This window comes from Apodemus sylvaticus, chromosome 1 (genome assembly GCF_947179515.1).
Source record: "Apodemus sylvaticus chromosome 1, mApoSyl1.1, whole genome shotgun sequence".
Classification (NCBI taxonomy): Eukaryota; Metazoa; Chordata; class Mammalia; order Rodentia; family Muridae; genus Apodemus; species Apodemus sylvaticus.
In genome coordinates this window covers 102,875,407-102,884,478 of record NC_067472.1, presented here as the reverse complement: position 1 = coordinate 102,884,478, position 9,072 = coordinate 102,875,407, and the positions used below count along the sequence as shown (strand labels likewise).

Sequence of the window (9,072 nt, the reverse complement as noted above, 5' to 3'; positions counted from 1 at the left end):
TAGAACAATGTTCTTAGAAGTTGCATTTTCTGTACAATAAGCTACTTTAGAGAGACAAAACTGCTTCATCCTTAAAGGAGATTGTTCCATTTACTTCATAGTCCTATAGTTTGTTTCATCAATTACTACTATTGCTTTTCTGTTTTGAAGAAGGAAGAGGCTTCATATTTTATAGAACCTCTATGAGTCCTTTCATTGTTATTGGATGGTTGAAGACATCTATCCTTAGGCACAAAATAAGAATAAGAATAAGAATTTGCACAATCTTCTAAAGAAAATCTAGAAGATGTGGTTTTTCATTGTGTCTGGCTGAAGCCGAAAAGACACTTGAGCTGTTTAACATCTCTGTATTTGTGTCTTATCTTGATTCCCCCCACTATGTTGCATTAAACCCTTTACAACATGTCTCAGTTTGTCTAAGTCTGTTCTTTGAAACCAGACACACTGAAACTAATAGAAAAGAAACTGGGGTAGAGCCTTGAGCACATGGGCACAGGGAAAAATTTCCTGAACAGAACACCAATAGCTTATGCTCTAAGATCAAGAATTGACAAATGGACCTCATAAAACTACAAAGTTTCTGTAAGGCAAAGGACATTGTCAAAAGGACAAAATGGCAACCAACAAATTGAGAAAAGATCTTTACCAACCCTACATCTGACAGAGGGATAATATCCAAGATATGCAAAGAACTCAAGAAGGTATACTCTAGAGAGCCAAATAACCCTATTAATAATGGGGTACAGAGCTAAACAAAGAATTTTCACCTGAGGAATATTGAATGGCTGAGAAGTACCTAAAGAAATGTTCAACATCCTTAGTCATCAGGGAAATGCAAATCAAAACAACCCTGAGATTTCACCTCACACCAGTCAGAATGGCTAAGATCAAAAACCCAGGATGCACCAGGTGCTTTTCAGGATGTGGAGAAAGAGGAATACTCCTACACTGTTAGTGGGGTTGCAAGCTGGTACAACCACTTTGGAAATCAGTCTGGCGGTTCCTCAGAACACTGGGCATGATACTACTGGAGGACCTCGCTATACCACTCCTAGGTATATACCCAGAGGATTCTCCAGCATGTAATAAGGATACATGCTCCACTATGTTAATAGCAGCCCTATTTATAATAGCCAGAAGCTGGAAACAACCCAGATATCCCTCAACAGAGGAATGGATACAGAAAATATGGTATATTTATACTATTGATTATTCATTTTTAAATCTCTTATCAGTAATATAACTTTTTTATAATATGTGCTTGGTGGATGTGTACCAATTTGCATTGAAATTGGAAAGTAAATGAGGGAATGCTGGTTAAAAGGTAGCACAAAGAGGTATAAAATCAGCAAGCCTCTCTAGTTTGATTTCTTTTGCTGTGATATAACATACTGGCCAGAACAACTTGTGGGAAGTAAGTGTTTATTCAGTTTATACTTCTAGGTCACAATTTATCTTTTAGAGAGGTAAGAGCAGGAACACAAGGCAAGAACCTCAAGCAGAAGCAATGGAAGAGTGATGCTTTCTGGCATGCTCAGTGGCTTGAGTTCAGCTAACTTTCTTATACAGTCCAGACAGCTTACAGTGAGCTGGGTCATCTCACATCAGTCAGCAATCAAGTGGACCCTCCCAGACGGGGGACTTAGACCAAGGGAAGGGCTTTGGTTTTCAGGAGAGGCACAGGTTCAGCGAGTGACAAACAGAATCAACCATAGGGGTGTTTTGAATCTGAATGTATTTAGGAGCTCTCAAGTAAGGTTTTTTTTTTTTTTTTACATGAAAAGTCAATATTACCATTTCAAAAGATGTATCCAGTGAAGCAGGCACAATTATCATAACCATTTGGCACAAGGAAATGCAAAATCAATCAGGTATAATGTTTCCCAAGTAACAGATTTAGAGGATCAATGTCTTAGTCAGGGTTTCTATTCCTGTACAAACATCATGACCAAGAAACAAGTTGGGGAGGAAAGGGTTTATTGAGCTTATACTTCCATGTTGCAGTTCATCACTAAAGGAAGTTAGGACTGGAACTCAAGCAGGTCAGGAAGCAGGAGCTGATGCAGAGGCCATGGAAAAATATTTCTTACTGGCTTGCTTCCCCTGGCTTGCTCAGCCTGCTCTCTTATAGAACCCAAGAGCACCAGCCCAAAGGTGGAACCACCTACAAGGGGCCCTCCCCACTTGATCACTAACTGAGAAAATGCCCCCCAGCTGGATCTCATGGAGGCACTTTCCCAACTGAAGCTCCTTTCTTTGTGATAACTCCAGCCTGTGTCAAGTTGACACATAAAACTAGCCAGTACAATTGATCCCTTGTCAACTTGACACACAAACACATCACTATTAAGCCTCAACCCTTACTTTCTTATTCATCCCCAAGATCTAAATTACATTAAAAGTCCCACAGTCTTTACACATTAAAAGTTCAATCACCTTAAAATGTCCAATATCTTTAAAATTCAAAGTCTTTTAAAAATTCAAAGTCTCTTAACTGTGGGCTCCACTAAAATACTTTCTTCCTTCAAGAGGGAAATATATCAGAGCACAGTCAAAACCAAAAGCAAAACTCAAACTCCAATGGTTCAATGTCTGGGATCCAATTCACGATCTTCCGGGCTCCTGCAAGGGCTTGGGTCACTTCTCCAGCTCTGCCTTTGTAGCACACAGCTTGTCTTCTAGGCTCCAGCTGCCTGTACTCCACTGCTGCTGCTGTTCTTGGTGGTCATCACATGGTACTGGCATGTCCAAAATACTGCTATCTTCTACTGTAATTAGGCTTCAGCAATAGCCTCTCATAGGCTCTCTTCATGGTGACAAGCCTCTGCTCCTATGCATGACTCCTTCAAGTCCTGGGCCATCAATTGCAACTGAGGCTGCACCTTCACCAATGGCCTTCTGAGGCCTCTCACTGTGCCAAGAGCCTCAGCTGCTCATCATGACCCCTTCATGCCTTTAAAACCAGAACCATCTGGGTGACTCTTACACAGTACCAAGTCCAGCCACAGCACAAAATACAACTGTGGCTATCTCTGGAACACAGCCTCTGTGCTCTCAGAAAACACTTCCCAGAAGATTACATCTCAGTGATGCTGGTTTCTTCTTAATCACTGCTAATTTCTTAGCTCCAGCTAACCAGCATCAATAGTGCCAGTAACACAAAGGTTTATTTTAGTGGTTCTGGTATCTTGTTAATCACAGCTGATTCTTCAGTCCCAGCTAACCAAAACCACAGAATCTTCATAATCAAAATATATCCCCTTTAAGAGTCTTTAATCTTCCCTCTGAAATTTCACAAGCCAGGCCTCCATTATCTGCAATGTTCTCAACATTACCTTCCAAGCTCCTACAGAACGTTCCACAGAGCCCTTAACACTGAATGGATCATCTAGCCCAAAGTTCCAAAGTTCTTCCACAATCCTCCCCAAAACATGGTCAGGTTGTCACAGGAATACCCCACTACACTGGTACCAATTTGTCTTAGTCAGGGTTTCTATTCCTGTACAAACATCATGACCAAGAAACAAGTTGGGGAGGAAAGGGTTTATTGAGCTTATACTTCCATGTTGCAGTTCATCACTAAAGAAAGTCAGGACTGGAACTCAAGCAGGTCAGGAAGCAGGAGCTGATGCAGAGGCCATAGAGGGATGTTTCTTACTGGCTTGCTTCCCCTGGCTTGCTCAGCCTGCTCTCTTATAGAACCCAAGAGCACCAGCCCAAAGGTGGTACCACCCACAAGGGGCCCTCCCCACTTGATCACTAATTGAGAAAATGCCTCCCAGCTGGATCTCATGGAGGCACTTCCCCAACTGAAGCTCTTTTTTTTTTTTTGTGATAACTCCAGCCTGTGTCAAGTTGACACAGAAATCTAGCCAGTACAATCAATTTACAGATAACATCAATCTTTTTGATTAGAATAAAGAGTGACTTGTAGTTAACAGCAAACCTTCAAAGAGAGTTTAAAGTTTCCTATATCCTCTGGGTTTTAATGAGTTTCCATGAGTAATCTTTATCTAGCATTTAGCTTTTACCTTGTAAAAACTTCTTGACTTAATCAATGCTTTCCTTACTACAGTGTCAGAGGTCAGAACTACCCTCATCTACATATGCATAGCCATATAAATTTGCATGTTGTTGGGGGGTTGTAATTATGTAAATGACTATGAGGAAAAGTGTTGCAATTCTTTATATATATATATATATTTTCTATATTCTTTGTTTACAGTCTAAAAGCTTTCCCCTTTCCCAGTTCCCCCCTCCCCATATGTCCCATAAGTCCTCTTCTCTCCATCCATTCTCCTAGCTTTCCCCCTCCCTTTTCTCTGTCCTGGTACTCCCCTACAATGCTGGATCAAGCCTTTCCAGGATTATGGCCCTCTTCTTCCTTCTTCATGAGAATCATTTGATATGCTAATTGTATCTTCAGTATTCAGAGCTTCAGGACTAATTAATATCCACCTATCAATGATTGCATTCCATGTGTATTCTTTTGTGATTGCATTACCTCACTTAGGATGATATTTTCCAGTTCCATCCATTTGCCTAAAAAATTCATGAATTCATTGTTTTTAATTGCTGAATAGTACTCCATTGTGTATATATACCACATTTTCTGTATCCATTCCTCCATTGAGGGATATCTGGGTTCTTTCCAGCTTCTGGCTATTATAAATAAGGCTGCTATGAACATAGTGGAGCATGTGTCCTTACTGCATGCTGGGGAATCCTCTGGGTATATGCCCAGGAGAGGTATAACAGAGTCCTCCGGAAGTGTCATGTCCAGTCTTCTTAGGAACCGCCAGACTGATTTCCAGAGTGGTTGTACCATCTTAAAATCCCACCAGCAGTGAAGGAGTGTTCCTCTTTCTCCACATCCTAGCCAACAACTGCTGTCTCCTGAGTTTTTAACCTCAGCCATTCTGACTGGTGTGAGGTAAAATCTCAGGGTTGTTTTGATTTGCATTTCCCTAATGGCTAATGATGTTGAGCATTTCTTAAGGTGCTTCTCGGCCATCCGAATTTCTTCAGGTGAAAATTCTTTGTTTATGTCTGTACCCCATTTTTAATAGGGTTATTTGGTTCCCTGGGGTCTAACTTCTTGAGTTCTTTGTATATATTGGATATTAGCCCTCTCTTGGATGTAGGATTGGTGAAGATCTTTTCCCAATTTGTTGGTTGCCATTTTGTCCTTTTGACAGTGTCCTTTGCCTTACAGAAACTTTGTAATTTTATGAGATCCCATTTTGTCTGTTCTTGATCTTAGGGCATAAGCTATTGGTGTTCTGTTCAGGAACTTTTCCCCTGTGCCTATGTCCTCAAGGGTCTTCCCCAGTTTCTTTTCTATTAGTTTTAGTTTGTCTGGTTTTATGTGGACATCCTTGATCCACTTGGAGTTGAGCTTAGTACAAGGAGATAAGAATGGATCAATTTGCATTCTTCTGCATGCTGACCTCCAGTTGAACCAGCACCATTTGTTGAAAAGGCTATCTTTTTTCCACTGGATGTTTTCAGCTCCTTTGTTGAAGATCAAGTGACCATAGGTGTGTGGATTCATTTCTGGGTCTTCAATTCTATTCCATTGGTCCACTTGCCGGTCCATGTGCCAATACCATGCAGTTTTTAACACTATTGCTCTATAGTATTGCAAGTTATAATGAATGAGGCAACCCAACCCAGGCCCCAAAGGACAAATGGCACATGTTGTCTTCTGTATGTGAATGATAGCGCTGACTGATTCTTTTGTTTGTTTAGCTTGACATACCTGTGGAGTCTGGAAAACGAAGGTGATGTTGATGATGCACTTTCTGAGAAGGAGCTGGTAGAAGATAAGTGGAATAAAAGTAGAGTGGGAAAATGTTGTAAGGGAAATGTTATGACATGCCGGGATATGGGAGACTGAGGAAATGAGCAGTCAGTGTAGGAATGTTAACCAAAGAGAAGGGTGTATGAAAAAGTCATATGGAAACTATTGCTTGGAAATATATTACTATCTTGTAATACAATTAAAACATACAAAATCCAAATGGATCAAGGACCTCCACATAAAACCAGACACTCTGAAGCTAATAGAAAAGAAACTGGGGAAGACCATTGAGGACATCGGTACAGGGAGAAAGTTTCTGAACAGAACACCAATAGCGTATGCTCTAAGAGCAAGAATTGACAAATGGGACCTCATAAGGTTACAGAGTTTCTGTAAGGCAAAGGACACCATCAAGAGGACAGATCGGCAACCAACAAATTGGGAAAAGATCTTCACCAATCCTACATCAGATAGAGGGCTAATATCCAATATATATAAAGAACTCAAGAAGTTAGACTCCAGAAAACCGAACAACCCTATTAAAAAATGGGGTACAGAGTTAAACAAAGAATTCTCACCTGAAGAACTTCGGATGGCGGAGAAGCATCTTAAAAAATGCTCAACTTCATTAGTCATTAGGGAAATGCAAATCAAAACAACCCTAAGATTTCATCTTACACCAGTCAGAATGGCTAAGATTAAAAATTCAGGAGACAGCAGGTGTTGGAGAGGGTGTGGAGAAAGAGGAACACTCTTCCACTGCTGGTGGGGTTGCAAATTGGTACAACCACTCTGGAAATCAGTCTGGCGGTTCCTCCGAAAACTGGGCACCTCACTTCCAGAAGATCCTGCTATACCACTCCTGGGCATATACCCAGAGGATTCCCCACCATGTAATAAGGATACATGCTCTACTATGTTCATAGCAGCCCTATTTATAATTGCCAGATGCTGGAAAGAACCCAGGTATCCCTCAACAGAAGAGTGGATGCAAAAAACGTGGTATATCTACACAATGGAGTACTATTCAGCCATTAGAAACAATGAATTCATGAAATTCTTAGGCAAATGGATGGAGCTAGAGAACATCATACTAAGTGAGGTAACCCAGACTCAAAAGGTGAATCATGGTATGCACTCACTAATAAGTGGTTATTAACCTAGAAAACTGGAATACCCAAAACATAATCCACACATCAAATGAGATACAAGAAGAAAGGAGGAGTGGTCCCTGGTTCTGGAAAGACTCAGTGAAACAGTATTCGGCAAAACCAGAACGGGGAACTGGGAAGGGGTGGGAGGGAGGACAGGGGAAGAGAAGGGGGCTTACGGGACTTTCGGGTAGTGGGGGGGGCTAGAAAAGGGGAAATCATTTGAAATGTAAATAAATTATATCGAATAATAAAAATTAAAAAAAAAACATACAAAAGATAAGTTGAAGGGAGGTTCATTGCATGGGTAGACACTGATGCTCTGTGAAGCAATGGTTACTAAAGAAAATCTTCAGTCCTATATAGGGAATACTTATGTAGGAGTTATTGGTCAGGAAGATGCCATAGGCCCCAAACAATACAAAATCTTGTCAATTTGTTTCTGCCCATCAAAACTAGAGTATAAGACCCTATTTTTGAAGATGTGACATACTTGGTTTGCAAGATATGGAGAAAACTATTAGGTATAGAGTTGGAAACTTCCTCCCTGTGTGGTATTAATATTCCAAAAGGTACTATGGAGATAAATAGTTTTACTTAGTTGTGAGTCCTATAAACTACAAAACCAGGCATGATGGGAGTAACCAAACACATTTTTGCTGCATTTAAGGCTCACACCACAAAAGGGAGACATATCTGTTATTGCTATGCTGGTCAACATAACAATAGGGAGATAGGTCCAAGGGGTGGTGGGGGGGAATACACCATTGTTGTTTAAACAAATTGACACAGGATCAAATTGCATTCCAAATTTCTGTGTATATCCATAGATAAATCTACTTCCAGACTTAGTGAAAGAATTTTCTCTTTGCAGAGAATGACAATGAATTCACAGACCCACAGATGGTGACTATGCTAAGTGGTAGCTGAGGGCTCAGCCTTAAATAAGACAGTTGTACTTCCTCTTCCACACTTAGGTTTAGGGAACATTGAGAAAGAGGGAGATGGGAAAAAGAAAGACTTTAAAAAAATAATGTATTTACTTAGAAGCATTCAGAATATCAACAAAAGAGCTGCAATTTCTCTTGCAATTACAAAGTGATATCCAGGTAACAGCACAATTTTTTTCATATAAGCTGCATCAGAGACAACTGAAGATGACAAATATATCCTCCAAAACAAAACAAAACTACTGTCCCTATATATAACTAATCTGTACTGTACACTAACAAGAACCTGCTTTAAATTTCCTTGCCAATTTTACAGCCCTCAGACTGTACCAGGCAATGTTAGTGGTTATTGAAAATACCACCAGGGCAGGGCTATCTAAAGATACATTCAGTAGTGTGTTAATATACAAAAAAGACACTGTACAGTTTTTTAAAAAATCTTACACAGCATTACAATTCAATTTTTTCTTTAAAAGGAATAAATTTTGTACAAGGGGCATTAAATCTTTTATAAACCAGAAAAAAACCTGTGCTAGAACCACCTTGTTCATCATCATCATCTTCCTCTTCCTCTTCTTCCTCCTCATTCCTCTTCATCCTCCTCCTCATCTTTCTCTTCTTTTTCTTGGTCTTTTCAGCTCTGAGCACACCCCCCCCCCCGTTTTTGCTGCCTCGGCTTTTCCTTTAGCTCTGTAAGCAGCAGTATCCTTGTCAGACCTCTCCTTCAGCTTGGTAGCCTTGACACAGGGCTGCTTGCCATCCGTTGCAGTGTTGTTCCACATCTATCCTAGTGTCTTTGCAACATCACCGATGGATAAGCCAGGGTGTTCGCATTTGAATTTTGGGTGGTACTCAGAACAGAACAAGAAGAAGGCTGAAGGAGGCCTGCTGGGTGCATTGGGGTCCTTGAACTTTTTTGTCTCCCCTTTGCAGGGGGATGTAGGTTTTTATTTCTTTTTCATAACGAGCCTGCAAAGCCTTTGTCATGTCTTCAAATTTCCTCTTTTCTCTGGAAGACATAGTCTGATCTCTCTGAGCACTTCTTGGAGAACTCAGAGAAGTTGATGGAAGCATCTGGATACTTTATCTTATCCTCCTCCCAGCAGGTTTGCACAAAGAATGCATATGAGTACATTTTACCTCTCAGCCTCTTAGGATTTTTGTCCAT

General features: G+C 40.5%; 1 pseudogene; it reads right to left on the bottom strand.

The window, feature by feature from the left end:
• Positions 1-8,354: 8,354 nt before the first annotated feature.
• LOC127683972 (high mobility group protein B1-like) lies at positions 8,355-9,072 on the bottom strand (annotated as a pseudogene).